The sequence below is a fragment of the Rhinoraja longicauda genome, chromosome 9 (genome assembly GCF_053455715.1).
Source record: "Rhinoraja longicauda isolate Sanriku21f chromosome 9, sRhiLon1.1, whole genome shotgun sequence".
Taxonomy (NCBI): Eukaryota; Metazoa; Chordata; class Chondrichthyes; order Rajiformes; family Arhynchobatidae; genus Rhinoraja; species Rhinoraja longicauda.
The window spans coordinates 9,845,180-9,870,163 of NC_135961.1; the positions used below are offsets into that span (position 1 = coordinate 9,845,180).

The window sequence follows — 24,984 nt, forward strand, 5'->3', positions numbered from 1 at the left end:
ATCAAGGCTTACTGTGGGATAGAATGAGGGTTATGGGAAGGTAGACACAAAATGTTGGAGTAACTCAACGGGTCAGGCAGCATCTCTGGAGAAAAAGAATAGGTGACGTTTCGGGTTGAGACCCTTCTTCAGACTATTCTTCAGGTTATGGGATATGGGTTAATTGGAACTACTGGAGACTGCAGCTCACAACTCTAAAGTGGTAGTGCAGGTAATTTGCATCTCGACAAAGTGATAAGATCAAAATAAAATATAAGAATCAGAAGCAGGAGTAGGATATTTGGACCATTCCGTGCCATGCAACAAGATCATAGCACATCTATAACATCAACGCATTTGTTTAGCTCAATCTCTATGTCTCTTGATTCTTCTAATGTTCAGAAATCTATCTATCTCCGCTTTGAAAACATTAGTTCTTCAGAGTAGAAATTTCGTCGGATTGACATGTATTGAATGAGAAAATGTCCTCCTCATTTCAGCTCTACATAGCATACCCTCCATTGTGAACTCTATTTCTTAAGTATTCAACCAAGGAAAATATTCTCCCTCGACATAATCTTTCCAGCCTTCTCTGGAGGTTGGCTGTTTTGTTGAGGGTCTTCCAGCTCTCATGTTGTCCCCCGTTGCTTATCCATATAGTGCGGGTGTCAGGGATTATGGGGAGAAGGCAGGAGAATGGGGTTAAGAGGAAAGGTTAGATTAGCCATGATTGAATGGCGGAGTAGACATGATGGGCCGAATGGCCTAATTCTACTCCTATAATTTATGAACTTGTGCACTTATGAACAGAACAGGGTTTCAGTAGAGGTGGTGTGCTCAAAATGTGTGAGTACAATTTTCCCATTTTGATACTGTAATAGATCAGTCCAAGGTCCAGCTGGATGTTAAGCTTCATACTGTAGAACTGAGCCTAAATGGGTAACTGAAAATAGGAATAAGAAACACAAAGACAGGAAACATGCAGCAGGTCAGGCAGCATCAATGAAGAGAAATAGAATTCATACTTCAGGTTGACGACCCCACATCAGAACCGGGAAGCGAGAAAACATGGTTTGCAATCCAGAATAGGGGAGCAGAATTTCATCTTTATTTCCATGGTTGACCCTATTGCCATAATAACACTGAAATCAAGCAGTAAGGTTTATGTTAGTTCTGTTGATCTGCTTTGTTGCTCAGACATTGAAGAACAAAAATTTACCCCAGAGATATTTTCTTCTATGCAGCAACAGGATATAATTTTATGGCACCAAAATCTTAAGATTAGAGATTGATAGTTCACTTCCAAGTTATGAGAATCATTTCTGAGCTGAATGCCTATTATTTTAACTACATAAATGTCTGTCCCGTCCACAGCTGTTGGCCTCAGGGGTAGGCCATGTAGGACTGAGATGAGGAAAAACTTTCTCACCCAGACAGTTGTGAATCTATGAAATTCTCTGCCACAGAAGGCAGTGGTGGCCAATTCGCTGGATGTTTCCAAGAGAGAGTTCGATGTAGTTCTTAGGGCTAACAGAATCAAGGGATATGGGGAGAAAACAGGAACGGGGTACTGATTTTGGATGATCAGCCATCATCATATTGAATGGCGGTGCTGGCTCGAAGGGCCGAACGGCCTACTCCTGCACCTATTTTTTATGTTTCTTTGTTTCCTGCATATTGTGTTTTGCTCGTGATTCCAGCATCTGCAGTTCCTAGTGTCTCCAGAATCCCCTTGTATCTCAGTTTTGGACTCTGGGAACAATCCGCTCCCATTTATGAAATTCATTAAGAGCGTAAATCTTCACAACAAACAAATGCCATTTACGACTCTTCTTTTAATCATCCCTACAACTTCAACGATATTTTGTTGATGACAGAATAACGACTCACAAATTAATGAGTGGATTCTCCAGGAGTCGCCATCTGCTATTCTGCAAAAGAAAAAAACTTATTTCTGCCAATCTATGAAAACAAGTAGATAGATTCAATTGTAAATAGATTTAATTGTAATGAGACTGCCTGATTAAAAATCTGAAATTGGTGCACAATTCTACTAATTGTCGATTACCATAATTTCAATTTGCTTGCAGGTGCTAACCAGAAACTTCCTTGTTGCACATCTTTTGGGTACAATATTTGTAATAGTGTAGATAGGAGCTTCTTGCACTTAAGTGTGATGTTTTGTGGTTGGCAAACAGCAATGTGTCACATGTTCACTTGAAGTCAAAGAATGCACAGGAGCCACAGAGAAAAAAAAGGTTCAAAGCACGAGGAGCATCCTGTGCCTAATGTGGGGAGTAGAGACTGAGGGTGAATGTGAAGTTTCCTTCCCATCTTACATTTTGCAGTGGCTTGTGTTATCTTGGCCAGCCCTCATTATGTCCCCGGTGAGGCAAACACTAAGCAAGATGGGTGTGGCTCCGTCTCCCAGTAACCCTTGAGATAGGAGTAGCAACACACCACTTGCTCTTTGAGGTGAAACCCCAACAGAATTTTTGGAATGAATATTGCTTGAAGAATTGGTGAAATCTTGAGAAAGAAAGTCAGATATCCTCCTGACGCATTTCCGAGACCTTTTCACGATCTCAGGAGCAAGGAGCCAGAAAAGCTGACTATTGCTTCATGAGGTGAATCTCCTTTTTGGTACTGCTTGAAATCTAGATACGATTACTCCCAAATAGTGAATCAACAGTGTGGAGGGTGGTGTTAATGTGTGGGGATCGCTGGTCGGTGCGGACTCAGTAGGCCAAAGGGCCTGTTTCCGCGCTGTATCTCTAAACTAGACTAAACTAAACACTGAGGAGTGGGTAATAACTGCAGAACTGTCCTTCAAAATGCCTTTAAATGACGGAGGGCATTTTACAAGTTCACAAGCTATAGGAGTAGAATGAGGCCATTCGGCCCATCAAGTCTACTCCGCCATTCAATCATGGGTGATCTCTGCCTCCTAATCCCATTTTCCTGCCTTCTCCCCATAACATTAAGTGGCAATCAATTGTTTCACTGGCCTCTGCGTATTTGTTCCAGATGTTGGGTAGAACACTTCTAATACTTTGCTGTGTGTTGTGTGCAATGTTGGCTAAACCAGCTTTACCCCTCAAGATGCAATCATGGCCAACTCTTCACTTCTTTCAAAACGTATAACAAATTGAATATCTGCACACTTATATTGTCTGAGACTCACTGTCTCACAATATCAAAATGTTCATGTTCTAGGTAGTCTGACCTAAAAAAGGAGTCTTTACTCAAGTGTCTGCTAAATCCCTGACTTGGACTCAACTTTGGTTGTTCATGGGGTAATTAAAGTGTCATAAAAATAGATAACTAATAGGGAGTGTCTCAGGTAGGTGGAAAAGAAGCAGTCATCAGTGGGATTCACAGAGGGCCCGGAACATGAGTGATCTGCATGCCTGCTGGGCCGGATTCCTGCAAATATCACAGGTGAAATCTTACCAAGTGTGTCCCCGGTGTCTCCCAGTAACATTCTTTAAAGGGGGTAATGAACACACAAACTGAAAACAAGTTTTTGCATCACCACTGTATCCCGTTAGAGGAGGAAGTGGGGAATTCAGGCCTGGCAGATCTCCAAGTCATCAGTCTACCAATAAGGTCTACAACTGGAGCCTGTGGATAAATTGTATTTTCTAAGGGTTAATTAAGCTGTCTTCAGTGGCTGGGCGAGAGGGAGCAAGCTGGCACTTACAGCATTTTCTGAAGTCAACTGTCGACATTATAGTCCCTGCTGCTTTTAGCTGTATCGATTGAAAGCCTGACCTGTGAAATCCTTGATGGCTGCTAACACTGGAAGCTTACTGGAGCTTTCCAAAACAGCTCTGAGTGGCTTGTGCTATGCAGCACAATTACTTGTCCCACCAGGATAGCCAATTAAGTCACAAAAGCTGGGTCAGAATAATTTTGGGGTGCGGTTTCAAATAAAGTGCCTTCTCTAGTGTTTAATATTTCATTCCTTAAGCATTTCAAGTGTCAGGCAGAATTTAAAGAGGTCTAGGCAAACTGCTTGGCCTGGTAATATTAGTGCAGGACTTTACTTCATGTTGCTGGTATATTGATTTACGATAGATTAAGAGAATTATCCAGAATTACAGTTTATGTATGTTGGCTTTGAGGTTAGGAAATTAATAACTTCCCTACCACCATAATTGGCTGCCCACAAAATATTTCTCCTGGGCTAGATTTTCTCATTGTACATGTGGCATTATCTACTTCTCAAAAAACATTACAGTGAGCAAGTTCTGCTCCTTGTTTCCTCTGCTATTGTGGGCGCCAATTCTCCCATTTGGGGAAAGCAGTGAGAACCTAGAAAAGCCAACAAACCCCTGGTGCAGTTCACCCCAAGTATTTAGGATGATGGACACAGAATGCTGGAGTAACTCAGCAGGACAGGCAGCATCTCTGGAGAGAAGGAATGGGTGGCGTTTCGGGTCGAGACCTTTCTTGATGTTTCAGTCTGAGTGGCATGGTACTACTTCATAATTCTTTCTGAACCCTCAACTTCAGCCAAAGGTTTCCCTTTCTCAAAATCATTCAGGTTCAGCAGGTAGAGTTAAATTTATATGAGGTTTTATGTCAATATTGTTATAACAATTTTACTTCAATTCTTGTTGGCTTCAGTAAAATAATTACCAAAAAGTCCGCAAATTTCTAAGATCCAGTAACTTTTCCGACTGGGTCACCTGTAAAGGGCTATGATACGTCAGCAGTGTGACTAGCCTGTGGAATCAGTTCTCCCGATTTAAGAATATCCTTGGTGGCAGTTCAAAGAATGATCAATAGATAAAAATTTGCTGCCTTATGAGGAAATCTTGAACGTTTTAGGCTTGTATGGAATTTAATAAGAATGAAATGTGACCTTATTGATTCGGAGGAGGTTAAACAAGGTAAATGGGGAATATAGGACCAGAGAGGGTATAGTTTTAGAATAGGCGGTGATCGGCTATTTCAGATGGAGGTGAGAAGCAATTGCTTCTCTCATGAGGTCATAAATCTTTGGAAATGTTCTAAACCAGTGAGCTTTGGAGTCAGAAACATTGGAGCAGTTCGTGGCTTAAGTAGATCTTTAGAAGTTAAGGGTTTGTGGGCAGGACAGAACGTGGAGCTGAGTTAAGATGGGCAGAGAAGGCTCAAAGTTCATTACCATAAGATCTACTCCTGCTTCTTTGTGCTCAGTAATTGATGCCAATATCCTGATGCAGTGAAGAGAGATTAGACAAGGTCTCTGATCCTGCTGGCCTTTTCTCAACCTTTGCTAGTGAACCCTGGTGTGCACATCCATCCTACATAACCAGCCAGTTGGGCAAGTACCAAAGTCTACTTATGTGGAATTCACAAATGAGGAATTCTGTGCCTCAGAAGGCAGTGGAGGCCAATTCACTGGATATTTTCAAGAGAGAGTTAGATATAGCTCTTATGGGCTAATGGAATCAGGGGATATGGGGAGAAAGCAGGAACGGGGTACTGATTTAGGATGATCAGCCATGATCATATTAAATGGAGGTGCTGGCTCGATGGGCCGAATGGTGTACTCCTGCACCTATTTTCTATGTTTCTATGTATTGACCAAGTGTGATAGTCTGGCCTGAGGCAAAGCCTTCAGGAAAGGAAAGGGGCAGAAATCCACTATTAAAAAAACGTAAGTGGATTTTGAAATAATTCCGCCGTGTTATTTCCAGAACATGGCATATGAAATGGTTCTCTTCTGGGCTCACACCAGTAAAACCAATAGAGTGATGCATAAGCACAGCAGAATCAGATTTGATTCAGATTTAGAATGTTAATTTAGCTAAAACTGTGTTCTGCAATAAAATAATCAATTGTAGTCAGCTTGGAGCATGGTCTGCACTTTGCATCACTAACACACATAATCAAACCATTCAGCTTCGAGCTTTGTCACAGTGTGGGAGCATTGGAGCACCACACACAGTAAGGTTTCTAATTATAGTTCATCCACGGCTCAGTCTTGGCATTGTCATCTAGGAGTCAGCAGGTTGTATGTGCAGCCACACTCCAGTGATTTGGGAGAAGAAATTCATCCTAGGTAATAGTGCATAATGAGCAACTGCAAATCAGAAACCCATTTCCCAGCCCCTTGGGTTGTCCTAAAATAAGGCAAAGTATAGAACAGGCTGTCCATTCATTGTTATCATTTTGCATTACTGCACAAGTTGAATTTCTACCTTTTGTTTACATAATCTAGACCGATACATCAGTGCTGTTTTGATTGAGTTCAACTGTTAATAGGTTTCATGGCCTTAAACCCGGGCCTGCCTAATCTAACCCCAGTTGGATATGAGCGATCCCACAATGAAGCTCTGAGTGGGGTACGTGTTTCGGGGAATGGTGAGGCCTGCAGGTAATCCACGCAACCAACAACTGATTAAAACGTGAGGCGCAGGGGGCATCAGGCTAAAAAATGATGTTGGTGTGTCTACTCTAACAACAGACTTTTGCGGAGACAGCATTGGTGTTATTTCTCCACTGCTTTGAGGAGCTTACCTCCAAAGCATAGGGGCAGGAGGCGGTGGGTGGGTGTGGGGTGGAATGGGATCAGCACTGTCAGGCAGACCTTGAGCCTGGTACCAGACGTGAGATCTTTAAACTTCAAGCATTATGTTCCCCAGCCAGAAGGCTGTGAAAGTGCACTGGAAGCAGTGGGCAGTTACATCACTGATGTCCACCTTTGTCTGCAGGTCACTCCTGATGTGGCAAGTGGTCCTTTGTGATAGGGGCTCTCTGTTTGAGGACCTTTATCTTGCAGGAATCTGCGACTGTTTTGGATCCTACAGAACCAGAATGGAAGCAAGTCAACTGCCTGGGATAACCTCAAAAGCGGCGCCACAGCGGTAAAGTTGCTGCCTTACAGCACCGGAGACCCAGGTTCGATCCTGACTACGGGTGCTTGTCTGTACGGAGTTTGTACCTTTTTCCCGTGACATGCGTTGGTTGTCTCCGGGATCTTTAGTCTGTGGGGATCACTGGTCGGCACGGACTCAGCAGGCTGAAGGCCCTGTCTCCACGCTGTATCTCTAAACTAAACTAAAAGAAGACACAAAAATCCCACTGGAACTATTCAATTAAGAGCATCAAATTACCTCTGGCCATGATCATCTAGTCTAAGTGTGAAACAATGGAGCATTAGTAAAGTGCTGCGCAATTTGGTATGAAATTATAAAGTATTAGAAATGATGGAATGTTAGAATGAAAACCAATGCAGCCCAATGGAAAGAGTGAAGATTTATGGAAGCATCAAGTACAGCCACAAAACAATTTATTTTAGATATACAGCACGGAAACAGGTTTGCACCGACCAATGATCCCCACACACTTAAACTATCCTACACACACAAGGGACGATTTATAATTATTCCAAGCCAATTAACCAACAAACCTGCATGTCTTTGGAGTGTGGGAGGAAACTGGAGATCTTGAAGAAAACCCGCACAGGTGACTGGGAGAGTGGATAAGCTCTGGACAGACAACACCCATAGTCAGGATCGAACCCAGGTCTTTGGCGCTGTAAAGCAGCAACACTATCGCTGCGCTTCCATGCTGTCCTATTAATATCTGGATTTGGTACAATTATTCCCATTATTCCTGAGGAATGACACATTGGGACATAATTTTCTTTTCTGTATTAATTTTAAATTATATGCTGTAATTGTAATTTTATTTGCACAATCCGCAGGCATTGCCACTTTCATTTCACTGCACATCGTGTATGTGTATGTGACAAATAAACTTGACTTGAGGACCATAAAATGAATACTTTATTTTGAAGTGGTGATGTGGATTAACGGAGCTTGCCAGTAACGATTAGGTTATTTTCCCCAATTTTTTTTTACATCCCCGTAATTAATTCCAGACAGAGAATAATTTAATGTAAAAATTGCACTAAGTGCCAAGCAGGAAGCTGGCAGGTGTGACACTGAACAATTTTAACAAAGCAACCTGAACTATACAGTAGCTAGACTATTCTCCTGCTCAGGCAGAAAACCTGTGAGAGCAACTCATGGCAAACAGTTTAAGAGTGGGTCTGGGAGAAGTAAATTCCAAGTTGTGACTGTGTATTGAGGCTAGGGAGGTGAGTACTCACAGGCAGGATAGTGCTTTGAGGTTTCTGCCCACTGATCCTTCATTTCGGTGTAAGTGTTTTGTTAAAAATAATAAAGACATCATTAGAATGCACAATGAAATTAGGTGTTCAAAAATATTTGTTCAGGTGCTCTTTTGCATTCAGGACAGCAAGCAAGCACCACCAAAAATTAATCTCAAGCATCACCACTACCAATTTTATCATAAATTATCTCGAAAAGGTTTTCCACAGAGTAGATGCTTAATTACAATCTAATTTGAATAATTTAGCATATTAATTAGTTTTGGAATGAAAATCATTTTTACATTTTTTAACTTCAACTCAGAAACACATTGAGATAATCGCACTCCTTTTTAAAATGCATGTGATCTTATTACTAAAGGAAGCGCAGTGAAGCTTTTTTTCCTGCACGGCCGTGTTTTTAATTGATTAATGGGTGAGCATCTTTGACATTAATAAAGTATAACTAAATTAAAGACAACTTCATTATTCTGCTCCGTGGCCACATGCCTCTTGGCAGCCAGTAAAACAAAATGCAAAATAAAGGATGAGATAAAAAGGCTGCTCAGAGCATTGATGTTTTTTCTAGTTTGTTTTATATGAAGGTCTAAATACTTATAGATGCATTTACAATCTTCTGTAGACCAGATACGAATATGCATCTTTGGGAAAGAATGCAAAAACCTGACCATTAATGACCAATTCAATTAACTGAATCAGTCTTGAAGCATGTATTTAACTGTGTTAGAGAAACCGTTCATCACAGTGTCAACACAATATTTTTGCTGGGGTAACAATTGGACTATGAACATTTGGGTATGTTAGATTTTTTTTTTTTAAACTAAGCATTAAGACAATGCTTTTGCAACATTGATTCCCCAGACAATTTTAAATACCTCTCTGAGCATACAGATTGTTGGCCAATGTGACATGTTTAATCCAAATTATTAAACAGCAAATACATGAAACTATCCTATTTTTTTTATGGCAAAGCCACTCCCAGCAACAATTCAATAAAGTAAAGTTGAAATTAAAATTCTCTTCAGGTAATGAAAGCATGTAAATTCACAGCACCACCCCGCAGTGAGAACGAAAACAAGAACTGGTGTCAATGAAGCACTCTATTGTTACAAATAATTAGTCTATGCGGCTAAAGTAGCCTGGCAGAACTGATCTGTGAGAAACAGCATGGGTTATGTGGTCACCAACATGAATAAATAAAAAATATTGCCATTATTTTGGTTTGGTTGTTATGGAATAAATATAAAATGAGCAGAAATAAATTCCGATGATTTGACCACCTTTGTAGAATTTTAGATGCATTACTTTTTCCTGCTCCGTCAGCTTTTATTAAGCTGAAAGTACAAGCTTAATGAACTTTCATGGTGATGAAGCAGGACAAATAAATGCAAACATAACAATTATTTACCAATATTCAATTAGCATTTTAAATAAAATGTCCCAAAGTGCTTTTGATAATACCACAACCAGAGAGCACTGCTGAGCTACGACCTACCTCTTTGATGACTCTCGGACTATCTTTGATCGGACTTTGCTGGCTTTACCTTGCACTAAACGTTATTCCCTTATCATGTATCTGCACACTGTAAATGGATCGATTGTAATCATGTATTGTTTTTCTGCTGACTGGTTTGCACGCAACAAAAGCTTTTCTCTGTACCTCGGTACACGTGACAATAAACTAAATTGAACTGAATGAAGAGATGTCAAGCAGGAGAGAGAAGTTGAGAGAAAGGGACTGGGAATGTAGGTACAGTCCAAAATGTTGATTAATGTTGATAATAGTTTTATTATAGGAAGGCACTTGAACACAGGACATAGGATAAGATAATGAACACAAGATTGTAAAATGCTAGTGATTAATGTCTCACTTTTGGGGGAAGGGAGAATCTTCAACAAAAGTTATTATTCATAATGACAATAATAATGAGGATCATTGTAAAAGTGTGCACTGGTTCAACACACAAAAGCAACTTTTTAAAAATGTCAACTCTTACAATAAATTAAACTTGTGCAAATATGTTTTTTTCAAAAATAAAACAACAGTGTTATGAAGATTCCTTCCTTCCTTCCCTGTACCACCACCAAACATTATTACATTCTGAAGTATTGCACAGAATCACCTTTGTAAACCCGACTGACATTTGCAATGATACCACTGTAACTAGCAATTATTTTGTACCTGTCCCATCTCTAACACAGTGGCGCATCCAGATTTTGCCTCTGTGTGTCTTTGGGTCAGGTCCATAGTGCTATCCTACATTAACTTCTGCGTCCACAGTTTCCAGTGTAGTAGTTTAACAAGGTTTTACTGTAGCAATTGCAACGACAGTTGCTCCGCTGAACTTTGCCCCTCACACCTGTATGTAGAGGGCGTTTTTGCTATATTTATCTCCTGTTGTTTTCTGACCCCTACCCGATAATAATAACCTTTAGCCCAACACCTCTTTCCCATTTACTGCACGACACAAAGTTCAGCTGTTACTGCCTCAGCGGCCCACACCAAGGACCTCAAAAAGCTGGAACATCCAGCTTAACAATGACTTTAAAGGCAAGGGTTAGATAACTGAACCTCTGTTTCCTTTTTATAGTTGGTTCTCACCTCACCCAGCCAATCTTCTGAGTGAGGCCTTTACACAGGGAAACTCAAGACCAAAGCAGAAAAATCACTCCTGTATAATGGCATAGATTGACAAAATATAAAATACCATATGAATAAAATAATTTGAAGCATAAAAATAATAACATAATTTGAAGCTTACAGGTACTTTTTAAAATATTTATTAGATTATTAATTAGAAAATAATAACATTAATATAAGAAAAATAAATCAGCAACATATATCTAAACATTTGAATCTGCTTACATTTACCTAATGTCCTCAATTATGTTATTTCCTTTAACTACATCATATGCCTAACAAGCATGAATGCCCTTTATATTAGAAAAGTCAAATTTATTGTTTAAATAATTATTGATAGGCAAGATTTTTAAATTTACAAAAGAGTAAACTCTTTAAGATTTAGAATTAATTGGAACAATGAATATATTTTTAAAGAGGCTATTATGAAGACATATTTATATGTACTTTTTGAAAAGAGAACCTTTGACAAATACACCAATCAGCCAAAACATTATGACCCGATAAGCCAAAACATTATGATCACCTGCCTAATATGCTGTTGGTCCTCTGTGTGCAGCCCCATACACAGCAGGGAGCGATGCACTGTGTATTGTGACACATTCCTCCCATGACCACCATTAAAAATTTCTGTGACTTCAGTTTAAGAATAAAGGGGAGGCCATTTAAAACTGAGGTTTGAAGAAACATTTTTACCCAGACAGTTGTGAATTTGTGGAATTTTCTGCCACAGAAGGCAGTGGAGGCAAATTCACTGGATGAATTTAAAAGAGAGTTAGATAGAGCTCTAGGGGCTAGTGGAATTAAGGGATATGGGGAGAAGGCAGGCACAGGTTACTGATTGTAGATGATCAGCCATGATCACATTGAATGGTGATGCTGGCTCGAAGGGCCAAATGGCCTCCTCCTGCACCTATTTTCTATGTTTCTATGATGCTATGATTTGTGTCACAGTAGACCTTCTGTCGGTTCGGACCAGACGAGATAGCCTTTGTTGCCCTCGCGCATTGATAAGCCTTGGGCGCCCAACACCCTGTCGCCGGTTCGTGGTTTGTCCCTCCTCGGACCACTGTCGGTAGGTACTCACCACTGCTGACTGGGAGCACCCCACAAGCCTTGCCGTTTCAGAGATGCTCTGACCCAGTCGTCTGGCCATGACAATTTGGCCCTTGTCAAAGTCGCTCAGGTCTTTACTCCTACCCATTTCTCCTGCATCCAACACATCAACTTCAAGAACTGACTGTTCACTTGCTGCCTAATATATCCTACCCCTTGACAGGTGCCATTGCAACAAGATAATCAATGTTATTCACTTTGCCTGTCAGTGGTCATAATGTTTTGGCTGATGTCCAATCAAAAGGGCATTGGAAGAGGCTAATACAGTGGATTATAGCACGAGTTTTGTTCATGTTTTCTTTCTGCAGTTGAAAACTATTGTCATGGTTTACCCGCATCATCACTACATTATAGAATTAAGAAAACTCACTGCACATCTATTACCCATTTAGAATGAAAAACAGATCTGATGCTAAATAAAATCGAACTGTCCAATTTCCCAAGAGACCGAAAGAGGGGCCAATTTAGATGTAGTTATTTCCTAAATAAATACACTAACAAAAGGAATAGAACGGAAAAGATGTCTAGCGAAAAAGAATATGCAGATGTCTTTGTGCAGCCTTCATTATCATTTATCTCTTGCCACAGTTGTGGTGGGAAAAGAGTCTTCAGCCTATTGATTGACAACTTGAGCATAACATAATTCTTTTAAGTATTTGCCAAATTGTAGCTTATTAAAGTGTGAGATGGTTAGAGAATAAGGACATCTAATTGTCTTAACAGGGGAGTAGTGTATCACGCACTGCCATTACATTTTACAATCATTCCAAGGAGGCAGAGGTGTGAGAAATATTTGTACTTAAAGGAGTACTTCACACGGGCTTTGAATATACAGAAGTAAGTTTCAGCTTGGAAATAGCGACATGTTATTAGAGCAGCACTCAAAATAATTATTACAACATTGCCTTGTGCGCTGAGATAGAGTCATAGAGTCATAGAGTGATACTGCGTGGAAACAGGCCCTTCGGCCCAACCTCCCCACACCGGCCAACATGTCCCAGCTACACTAGTCCCATCTGACAGCATTTGGTCCATATCCCTCCAAACCTGTCCTATCCATGTGCCTGTCTAGCTGCTTCTTAAATGTTGGGAAAATCCCAGCCTCAACTGCCTCCTCTGGCAGCTTGTTCCATACATCCACCGCCCTTTGTGTGAAAAGGTTACCCCTCAGATTCCTATTAAATGACAGCTGAGGAAATTCGGAGTGTCTCTGAGGATCCTTCAATGCTTTTACTCTGGGGCATCCTGTCCGGCAACATCACAGTCTGGTTTGGGAACAGCTCTGCCCAGGACAGGAAGGCCCTGCAGAGAGTAGTGCATTCGGCAGAACGCACCATGGAAACTACACTCGCCCCCCTGCAGGACCTATACATCAGGAGGTGCAGATCAAGAGCAAGCAAGATTATGAGGGACCCCTACCACCCCAGCAATGGACTGCTCCAGCTGCTATGGTCAGGCAAACGCCTCCGCTGTCATGCTGTGAAAACGGAGAGGATGAGACGGAGTTTCTTCCCATAGGCCATCAGGACTGTTAACTATTATAACTTCAGGGACTAAATTTTCTATCCTGTATTAATATTAATTTATATGCTGTAATTGTAACTTTTTTTTGCACAATCCGCAGGCATTGCCACTTTCATTTCACTGCACATCGTGTATGTGTATGTGACAAATAAACTTGACTTGACGAACCTAACCTGTTCATGTTGGATCAGCCTCATCACCTTCAATCACCATCTGGGGTCTCTACTTTCTTACTCATACCCAGGTTGGATGATTCTGCTGGCCTCTTGCAACTAGTAGCTGGGTGGTGATGTCTGGATAATGCCTGGGCCTCAGTTAGTGCAGAGGCTCTGTGGCCAGGCAGCCCTGACAGGCTTTGACAGCAGATGATGTTGAGGCAGAGCTTGTTCTCCTGTCAAAGTGGTTGACTATATTATGCAATTAAAATGATTATAATTGAAGTAACATAAAATATTCAAAGAAAAAGTTAATTAAAACATAAAAGTCATGAAAATAATTAAAATCATTAAATTAAAATATATTAAAAACTTGTTTACTTTCTGTCCTCTAATTTGGAAATTAGGTGCATCGTTGAAACCAATGGGATCTCGTATCCTTTGCCAAGTTAGAAGCGGAATAGGGTGTTCAAAAGATAATCCACAGGATAATAGGGTCAACAAGATAATTCACTGGAGGCCCAGCAAGAGTAGGCTCCGCCACTAGACATCAGGGGAATCCAAGGATGGAAAGCAGTTACAGATGAAGAACTGTCTCTCTCTCAGTAAGTCTCAATTGCAATTTGTCACCACGTCTTAAATTCCATTGGCTCTGTCCAACATAAATGAATTCATATTCAGTAATGCTGCACTATCAGCAAATGCGTTTAGGTTTAGGTTGATTATTGCCAAGGTACAGTGAAAAGCCATTATTTTGCATGCTATTCAAACAGATCAGATAATACTATACATAAAGGCAATCAAGTTAAACTCAAGTACAATAAAGCAAAGGGGGAGATAAAGAGTGCAGAATGTAGTTCTCGGCATTGTAGCACATTTGTTCCATAGACAAAGTCCAATTTCTGCAATGGGGTAGAGGTGAATTGGATAGTACCCCAGTTTATGGAAGGACCATTGGAAACCCTGATAACAGAGAGGATGAAGCTGTTCCTGAGTCTGGTAGTGTGAACTTTCAAGCTTCTGTACCTTCTGCAGGTGGGAAGCAGGGGGAAGGAGGAATAACCAGGGTGGGATACTTTTTGATTAGGTTGGCTGCTTTTCCAAGGCAGCATGATGTAGCTGAAGTCAATGGCAGGAAGTTTGCTTTGTGTGATGGACTGGGCTACATCCACAACTCTCTGCGATTTCTTGTGGTCTTGGTCAGGGGTGTTCCCAAACCAAGCTGTGATGCAACCCGACCATTTGCTGCCTATGGTGCATCTGCAGATGTTTGTAAGAGTTAGTGGAGACATGCCAACTTTCCTCTATCTCCACAGGAAGTAGAGGCGTCGGTGTGCCTTCGTGGTTGTTGGTCCACAACAGATTGTTTGTGTTTTAGATCACACGACAAATGCAAGCCTAATATAAATTCACCTAGTCATATTATTAAGCTTCTAAAAGATTCTGCAGCTTTCGCTTTGATTCTAACAGATCATATTTATAGATCTGAGGGTATAAAGGTTATTATAAGATATTATTTTAAACTCCATGTGGTGGGCTGGATGAATATTTTAACATTCAACCGTGGAGATGACATTTGTGAGCTGACCATTTAACTAGACTGGCTGATATCACAGCATGCTCTACACATGTAGGTATTTCATCATGTAAGCTTGTGATGAATTAACATCATTTAAGGCAGGATGTCATTGCAATTAATACATGGCCAGTTAACCAAATGATTATGTTATCTGAAGGTAGTATTTCTCTGCGACATATTCCTGAAGCAATTTTTCTGCAATCTCCGATACCTCTTAAACATTATGAGTTTAAGTAAATAAGTGCATATATGTGTAAATATTTGTGCATATTTCTCTGAGGCACAGAACTGCTGCCCCACCTTTCCAACAACCTGAGTTCAATCCTGACAGTGTGATTTTCCTCTGAGTCGGTGGCCCCTGGTTCTGCTATAAATCTCACTGTCTCTATCTCTGTAGCTCTATAGTCGTGTAAGGGAAGTCATGCGGTCGATTATTTGAACTCTTTTCAATGGTAACCTAATAATAATAATAATAATAATAATGCATTACATTTATATAGCGCTTTTCATATACTCAAAGACGCTTTACAGAGATTTAGAGAACATAGGGAAATGAATAAATAGATAAATAAGTAAATAAGTAAACAAACAGAGAAAGGAGACAGAAGGTGAGGTGACCTTCAGTGGTTGAAGGCAGTACTGAACAGGTGAGACTTCAGCGATGTTTTGAATGTGGTGAGTGTGGAGGAGTCTCTAACGGTTTGGGGTAGTGAGTTCCATAGGGTGGGAGCAGCGATGGAGAAAGCCCTGTCCCCCCAGGATCTGAGTTTGGTCCGGATGTGGGGGGATAGGAGATTGGCACTTCCTAAGAAGTGGAAGATTTGTTTGTCTTTTAATGTCACAAGAAGGGATAAATGCCAGTCTTTGGTGTAGTGCAATCTGAAATAGCTGACCACTGGACCATACGTTGTAGAAAGCTCACGAGATTTGCTGCCCACCATAATTTTCTTTCTGTAGCACACGTTGTCGTATTTTGATACCAAGTGTTATGAGCCTGTTTGTCAGTGAATGTTTGGATAATGCAGGATAATATTTGGTACAACAGCATAGACTAGTGGCAGGAACAGTGCATTGTGCCTTCTCACTTAATCTGTGCCTTTGAATTCTCATAAAGCAAACTAGTCTGCAGCTGGTAGGGTTGCTTGTACCCTAAGAAACCGTAGAACTTATGGCAGCATGGTGGCACAGCAATAGAGTTGCTGCCTTACAGCGCCAGACACCAGGGTTCGCTCCTGACTACGAGTGCTTGTCTGTACGGAGTTTGTACGTTTTCCCCGTGACCTGCATGGGTTTTCTCCAAGATCTTCGGTTTCCCCCCACACTCCAAAGACGTACTGATTTGTAGGTTAATTGGCCTGGTATAAATGTAAATTTCCCTAGTGCGTGTGTGACCAGTGTTAGTGTGCAGGGATCGCTAGTCGGTGCTGTTTAGGCGGGCTGAAGGGCCTGTTTCCGCGCTGTATCTCTAAACTAAAACTGAACTAAACTTCTGACCGTTACTGAATGGCACAAAGGAAACACAGCACTTTCCGTTAACTTGAAAAAAATCCTGAATACCACAGGTAGCGGGACAAATATTTCTGACCATTTAAAAAACATTGTCATTTGACACACACTATAAATTCTTTCCACAGTTTTTCGACAGAGTTTTCAATATTGTCATGTATGGTCAAAAAATGGTATCCTGTGATTAATTGTTTCTGTGTTTACAAATGATTAGCTGAAAAATTTACTTGTAAAAACTTGCAATCTTTAAGTATAGTATATGCTGCCTGACTGCCATTGCAATATCATTCAGATAGATTTGGAGACAATCTGCTACGGAAGCAACTGGACTTTCATACGGTTGTAGGTTTGAAACACACAAAAATGCAGCTTGTATTTCAAGAATAATATGCTACCAAAGGAACTATCAAAGAAGGACATTTTTCTATTTAGTTTTTCTTTCTCATTTTTTTTTTCAAATGAAGAGAAGGAACTATAAAGAGCAAACGGCAGTCTTTCAAGACATCACAGAATGGTTTTATTTCTAAGAAGGAGCTTCAAATGGATTGAAAGTTTAATTAACATCCACATAATTCAATTCATAATGTTCTTAGTTATTAACAAATTCCACAAATATTATTACAGTCATCCTAGAGATGTTAAAAGTCATTCTATTTGCTTTATGAACAATATTCAAAAGGTAGTTTTGGATTAGTTTAAGTCCATTATCGGGATAAGCTGGAATCAGTCGGAAAGCTCAGCTGGCTGGGGGTCCTTGGTTTAATTACTGCAGAGGATGTGCATATTAATTACAAGATAAGTGATATTTACTGTACCTATGGAACATATGACAGGGTAAGAGCATGAACAGCAATCTCTAATAAACTCAGTATGATAATGAGCAGGAAAACCCACTGAAATAGAAGGAATTGAAAATTAATCATAAACTGCAGCGATCCCTAAGTAAAGACACTAAGCTGCGATGAAGGGCAAAAAAAAAAAAAACGAGAGCAAAGAAATGTTAGTACGGTGTACGGACTGTCATTCATCTGCTCACATGATGACACCACAGAGAGCGGGCAGGCAGATTGACCAGAATTTACAACCTGTAATAAATTAGGAGATACAAAAATGTCACCTATAGGAGTTGAATTTGCAGGTTGTCTCAAACCTTTGGTGGCCCAAGATGTAAGCCACCAAATTGTGAAAGATATATGTTGTCAGTTCAGTACTGACAAGAAGTAAATCGATAAATTCATCGGGAGAGTATTTCCTATCTCCTTTGCAACCTTTGCTAGTTCATCTGAAATCGGTACCACATGCTGATGTTTTGTGGGTGAAAAAGCAGTTTATGAAACATGTCCTAAATATGCTTTTGCCAGTTTAAAGCCGTTCACTCTTATTCTTAAGGTCACGTTAAATTTGCAGTATCCATCGTAACCCCAAATCATTCTCAAATAATGTCTTCTTTCCTTCTGTCTTCTCTGGACACTACAGTTTCTTCCCATAACTCAGTCGTCCAATAGTCCTGCCTGGAATTTTAAGTTAAATGATAAAATATGCCTGGACAATCCAGCTCACCCCCTCCATGACACACTGGTCAACCTGAGGAGTACCTTCAGCAACAGACTGGTTCTACCAAGATGCAGCACAGAACGCCACAGAAGAACCTTCTTCCATGTGACTATCAAACTGTACACCTCCTCCTGTCATGGGGTAGACTGACTCCCCTCACCCCTCCCCCCCCCTCCCAATCTTTGCACATCCCCAATCCGTTCCATTCGTCACTTTAATTTCATGTTTCATGTATTTTGTTTTTTGTGTTTTATGACAGATCAATTTCCCTCCTGGGATAAATAAGGTTCTATCGTTTCGTATCGTATACGAAAATAGGACTTCGAAGGAGACTCATAACCATTTTTTTCTGGTGTCACTGGGGAATGTTTTTTGTAAACATGTTTGATGGCAGGTGTGTAAGTGGCAAAATTCAAAAGCTTTTGCGTGGTTTTACAAAATGGGCACGTGCAAATCTGGGAATGTTATGAAGAACCACAATAGACAATAGACAATAGACAATAGGTGCAGGAGGAGGCCATTCAAGCTGTGCTATCTCCATGATGGGCAGAGTTACAATAACAAGCCCAGATGGAAATACTGGAGTGCTAGTGATAAACTGATGCGCTAAAGTGCTGAGACAGCATCAACTGAGGCCTTGTAAAATTTCACCCTCCATCTCCCATCAGATGGGAAAAAAACCAGACCATTTTAAAGTTACCAATCAAAATTATTTTAAATAATTTGACTTACAAAAAGAGAACATTAGTTAAGATTGCCTCTTATCAAGGGTGATGAGTTAGCTGTGAGGAGATTCAAGAAATTATACCTTTTATCATGAGGTGAGAAGGTCAACAGGTGATCGAATAGAAGTGTTCACGTTAATGAAGATCAATGAAAAGACAAATAATGATTGATTGCATCACCTGGTTGGCAAAACAGGAACAGAAGGGGAAGAATTTAAGATAATTATGAAAGTATAAAATACCTTAGCGTGAAAAATGACTGGAATTATCTATAAAGGTAACTGTGGAACCAATTCCATGAATTCCTTTGGAAGGGCAAGTGATACCTTTTTCAGAAAGATGATTTAAAAGGATGGGGAAAAGTTGTAAAAGTGAGAAGAGCTGGCAGAAAGCATTGTCGGGTCCTGAAAGACATGTTCTGTACTTCTGAGTGAAGAACCAACACAGATTATTAATTATGAATTTGAAAGCATTTTTTTTCATAAAACTTCTCATGGAATCTAAATGCTTGCAGTTTCAATATTGTAACCTTTCCTACACTTGTTTTACTGAAAAAAAGGGCAATTTTAGTGAAAATTGTCTGATGAGCCCTCTATTTTGATAAACTCATTTGATACTTATTCACAAAATGCTGGAGTCACTCAGCAGGTCAGCCAGCATCTCAGGAGAGAAGGAATGGATGACGTTTCGGGTTGAGACTCTTCTCTGTGCCTGACCTGCTGAGTTACTCCAGCATTTTGTGAATAAATACCTTCGATTTGTACCAGCATCTGCAGTTATTTTCTTATACAACTCATTTGATACTAGTTGAGAAAATCTAGAATGTAAGGATCCACCAAGAGCATTGTTAAATCTACAGGATTACTATTTTATAATAAATATTTTGCCTACTTTCCAAGGCACTGCAACTCACAGACTTTGTATCTATTTGTTCACATGCATCCTCATGTAAGCAGATAAAAGGTGCTCAGCTTTCTCCAAGAAAATATAAAATTATTGATGGTTTAAGGTGGGAGGTTTAAGAGGTTTATAGGTTTAAGGTGGGAGGTTTAAGAGGAACCTGAGGGGCAACGTTTTCACACAGAAGGTGGTAGATATAAGGAATGAGCTGTCAGAGGAAGTAGTTGAGGCAGGTACAATAAGAACATTTAAAAGACATTTTGACAGGTAATTGGATTTAGGGAGATATGAGCCAAACATGGGAAAATAGTACTGGCTCTGATGTGGAAACTTGATCAGCATGGATAAGATGGGCCGAATAGCCTGTTTCTGTGCTGTATGACTTTAAACATGTGCAATAGCACATAATTCATAATAGTTATAGATAAGAGATTCCAGAGATGTGATGTGTAATCCAACACCACTTTGCATTCATGATCTGTCTCTAGCCATCACCTGCACATGACCTGCACCTTATTTCAGGGGGTTGTGTTCCTAGATAATGGGTTGTACAATGATTTTATGTAAAGCACGGTTACGTCAAATGTGCGTGTATCAAGAAGCGAAAGTTGAAACAAAAAGTATGCTTATTTATTTACCTTCTTCCACGGAAATTCTGTGAGAGCACATTTTATTCCGTATCTTAAAGTTTTGGGTCACGATTTGTGAATTCTGTAAGAGCAAATTTCCGTAACCCCGATCGGCTGTCATGTGGGGTGGCATGTACTTCCAACTTTCTCAGGGATGGGAGGAGCCAAATTTGCCATCCCGTCTTTCGAGATTGGTACACTGTCCCCAAAAGCATTTTGCCGGTTTCGTAAGATAATTCAAGGTCAGGTCAGTGGGATCAACGGATCCTGTGCGGTGGTTCCCTGAGCAGACCGGCCAGAACTCTCCAACAAGCACCAAGACCTCACTTGGCTGGCAGTGAGAGGTCCTCCCAGACAGATTCTTCCTATACTATCAGAGTCTCTCCCACTTTGCTCGCCACCCTGGGGACGGCTCCTATGGGGAGGAAACAGTTATCCACCTCTTTGCAGATTGTGTTTTTGCAAAGAAGGTCTGGAGGTGGATGTTCTTGTCACGGTTCATCCCGAGTAGCTGTGTAATTGAGGACTCTCTGATTTACGGGCTGTTCCCTGGGACTCACTCAGAGAGGGACATTATGCTGTTGGAAGACCATCTATTTGGTGGAAGACGTGTGGCTAAAACCTTTCGGTCCTTCAGCACAGCAAGATGGCCGTCAGGGAATGCTGCCGTTTGGCACATTCCAGACTGAAGGAATATGTGCTGAGGGATGCATTGAATCTTGGTGCAGGCATTGCAAGGCTCTGTGGGAGAGGACCACAGACTAGGGTCATTCCACTATTGGGGCTGTCTGGTGGGGACATCTTTCAAATAAGGGAAGAAATATCACTGCAGGGAGCCACAAGTGTGGCAATGTGTTTGTGTAAGGAAAAAGAGTAATGCTTACACTATTGTGCATAGCACTCGCAATTTTGAATATTGTGACACACTATGAATGGATTAAGCTTTGTTTTGTATATATTTTTCTTATTATGATTAAAGTTTATTGTTTAATTTTTTTTTTAAGTCCTCGGACAAGTAGGACTGGCCAAGTAGGACTAGATCAAGTAGAAGTGGCGGCACGGTGGCACAGCGGTAGAGTTGCTGCCTTACAGCGCATGCAGCACCGGAGACCCGGGTTCGATCCTGACTACGGGTGTTTGTCTGTACGAAATTTGTGCGTTCTCCCCATGAACTGCGTGGGTTTTCTCAGAGATCTTCGGTTTCCTCCCACACTCCAAAGACGTACAGGTTTGTAGGGTAATTGGCTTGGTAAATGTTTTTTTTAAAACGTCCCTAGTGGGTGTAGGATAGTGTTAATGTGCGGGGATCGCTGGTCGGCGTGAACCTGGTGGACTGTAGGGCCTGTTCCCGGCTGTATCTCTAAACTAAACTAAACTAAAGTCAGAACCTCTCCTTATCATGTGGAGTGAACGTTTAGAATTATCACTGAAATCATCAATCACTGAAATTGTTGATCATTGAAATGGAGGATGTATTTACACGTACAAATGAAAGGCACATTTCCAAAGCATACTGGAGGATATTGCTCTGTAACTAATCTGCACCAGCTAAAAACATTTAAAAAATGATGTCTAAGAAAGATTGGTGAAACATTAACATGTTGTTAATCTGCACCATAAATAGCATTCCAAAGGATCCTGGAAATTCACTTGTCCCTTTAACAAAGAGTTATAAGGTTGAGTAGCCAATATCCAATTTGCTGGTGGATACATTGCAGCAAAATTCATTGACCTATTGCACCCTTTCCTTTCCATATCCGGGAATGGGGCTGTGTGTTATCCATCGTGATGCGATCACAGTTGGGTTCCTGGTGCTAAGAAACCTAAGATTTTTCTGGAAGCCCCCAGTGACCGGCACTTCCCAGAACAATGAGATGTGGTTTTCAGAGTTCATCGGGAATTACGTCACCCCAGGAACTGTCACAGCAATCACTTCATTGGCACTAAGTGAGGCTTTATAAGGCGCTGGTCAGACCGCATTTGGAGTATTGTGAGCAATTTTGGGCCCCATATCTGAGCTTTGGGGAGGGTGCAAAGGAGGTTTACGAGAATGATCCCAGGGATGATTAGGTTAGCATATGTTGAGCATTTGAAGGCACTGGACCTCTACTCGCTGGAGTTTAGAAGGATGAGGGGGGACCTCATCGAAACTTACTGAATAGTGAAAGGCCTGGATAGAGTGGATATGGAGAGGATGTTTCCACTAGTGGGAAAGTCTAGGACCAGAGATCATAGCCTCAGACTAAAAGGATGTTCCTTTAGGAAGGAGAAGAGGAGGAATTTCTTTAATCAGATGGTGGTAAATCTGTGGAGTTCATTGCCACAGAAGACTGTAGAGGCCAAGTCAATGGATATTTTTAAGGCAGAGATAGACAGATTTTTGATTAGTATGGGTGTCAGGGGTTATGGGGAGAATACAGGAGAATGGGGTTAGGAGGGAGAGATCGATCAGCCATGATTGAATGGCGGTGTAGACTTCAAGTCAAGTCAATTTTTATTTGTATAGCACATTTAAAAACAACCCACGTTGACCAAAGTGCTGTACATCTGATTAGGTACTAAGGAAAAAATGAAACATACAGTAGCATACAAACACAACAGCACATACAAAACAGTTCACAGCGCCTCCTCAATGAGCCTCAAACGCTAGGGAGTAGAAATAGGTTTTGAGCCTGGACTTAAAGGAGTCGATGGAGGGGGCAGTTCTGATGGGGAGAGGGATGCTGTTCCACAGTCTAGGAGCTGCAACCGCAAAAGCGCGGTCACCCCTGAGCTTAAGCCTAGACCGTGGGATAGTGAGTAGCCCCAAGTCGGCCGACCTGAGGGACCTGGACTTGATGGGCCGAATGGCCTAATTAACCTCCTATCACTTATGAACTTATGAAAGTGATTCAGGACATCATGTGCCCAGTTACACATGGTGACAATCACATTCAGTTCCGGGAATATATTTTCAGGGCCAATCCAAAGAAATAAAATCAGGGCACTTTCCAGACTAAGAGGCCTCAGTAAAGCGCATGCTTGCTGCGGATTACGGGTCTTTAGGTAGATACATCAATCATTAAAATAAAGACAAAATGGTACAAAATAGATACAAAATTCACTGATTTCACTAAGAGCAAGCCGATTGTTTTAACTTCCAGCGCTTCATTTCAGCGTTTGGGCCGAAACAGCCAACTTGTTAATGCACAGCTTAATCCGTCAATTCAGAACTCTGCACCCATTTGATGCAGTTTATTAAAACTGACATGAATCTGGGATCTCACATGTGAGCTACAAAACTTTATGGGTGACGACGTGACAATGATACGGTGGTGCCAAAATTCATATTACTTTAAGAGAACAGTTGAACAGTGCAGTAATTCACTAACATCTGTCCTACATAGCTTGCTGCTCGTTGTTTCCGGATGCAGCCATTGTGCATTTGAAACTAATTGTTTACAGACACTCTGATAGGATTTCAGTAGGTATTAATTCAGTTTTAGATGCATTTGATTAGAGTCGCTTAATTCCTTCAAGGGAAGCTCTACTAATGTTCGGATTCATCATAAATACGCCCCGTTGTTTCAAAACTCCTATTGCAATCAAACTTTTATGTTTTCCAGATTGAAGTTCAACTGAACGATTTGAAAGTATAAGAAAATAACTGCAGATGCTGGTACAAATCGATTTATTAACAAAATGCTGGAGTAACTCAGCAGGTCAGGCAGCATCTCGGGGCAACCCGAGATGCTGCCTGACCTGCTGAGTTACTCCAGCATTTTGTTAATGAATGATTTGAAAGCCATGGGCCTGGGTAAGAGGGGGCCCCACCTCCTCCTCCACTCACCCAGTTAGGCTTAACATAGTCACACACACAGAATTTTGAGGAGGAATCACTGGAAAAAGATCAGGATTAGAATTTCCAGCTAACTTTTCTCTCCCTCCTTTCTGATCAAAGAATAAGATGAAGACCATTAGCCCCTCCACCTAAAATGAGCCTCTTCTATGTCCTCTCCTTCTTCGGCAGTTCCTCACCACTCCCTTGGTGATTGAGGATGACTTGTTCTCACTCTGATTTTGTGGGTTCTGAGGACAGTTATAGGTCAATAGTCAATAGTCAATAGTCAATAGTGGTTTATTTGTCACATACACATAAATGTGCAGTGAAATGAAACATTACCCGCAGTTGAACAATAAGACCAATAAGAATAATCAATAAAAATGCAATAACACACACAATCACAAACTAACACCAAACAAAAAGAAACATCCATCACAGTGAGTCTCCTCCAGTCCCTCCTCACTGTGATGGAAGGCCAAAAATGTCTTTTTCTCTTCCCCTGCCGTCTTCTCCCGCGGTCAGGCTGTTGGAGTTGCCACGACGGGGCGGTCGGGGCTCCCGATATTGAAGCCCCCGCTGGACGGTGAAAGGTCCACGGCCTATTTCCGCGGAGGGCCGACCCAAGCCCCGCGATTCGGCGCGGGCGAACACGTTGCCTCTGCCGCTGCCGGTGCTCCCGATGTCGGCCCCCACCCAGGGGCCTGCGGGCTTCCGACGTCCAC

The 24,984-nt window shown here is 41.1% G+C and overlaps 1 protein-coding gene across 2 annotated transcripts in view; it reads right to left on the bottom strand.

Moving 5' to 3' along the window:
• The window catches only part of LOC144596471 (serine/threonine-protein kinase VRK1-like), a 208,834-nt gene that overhangs the window by 119,198 nt on the left and 64,652 nt on the right, over positions 1–24,984 (bottom strand). The window lies entirely within an intron of this gene.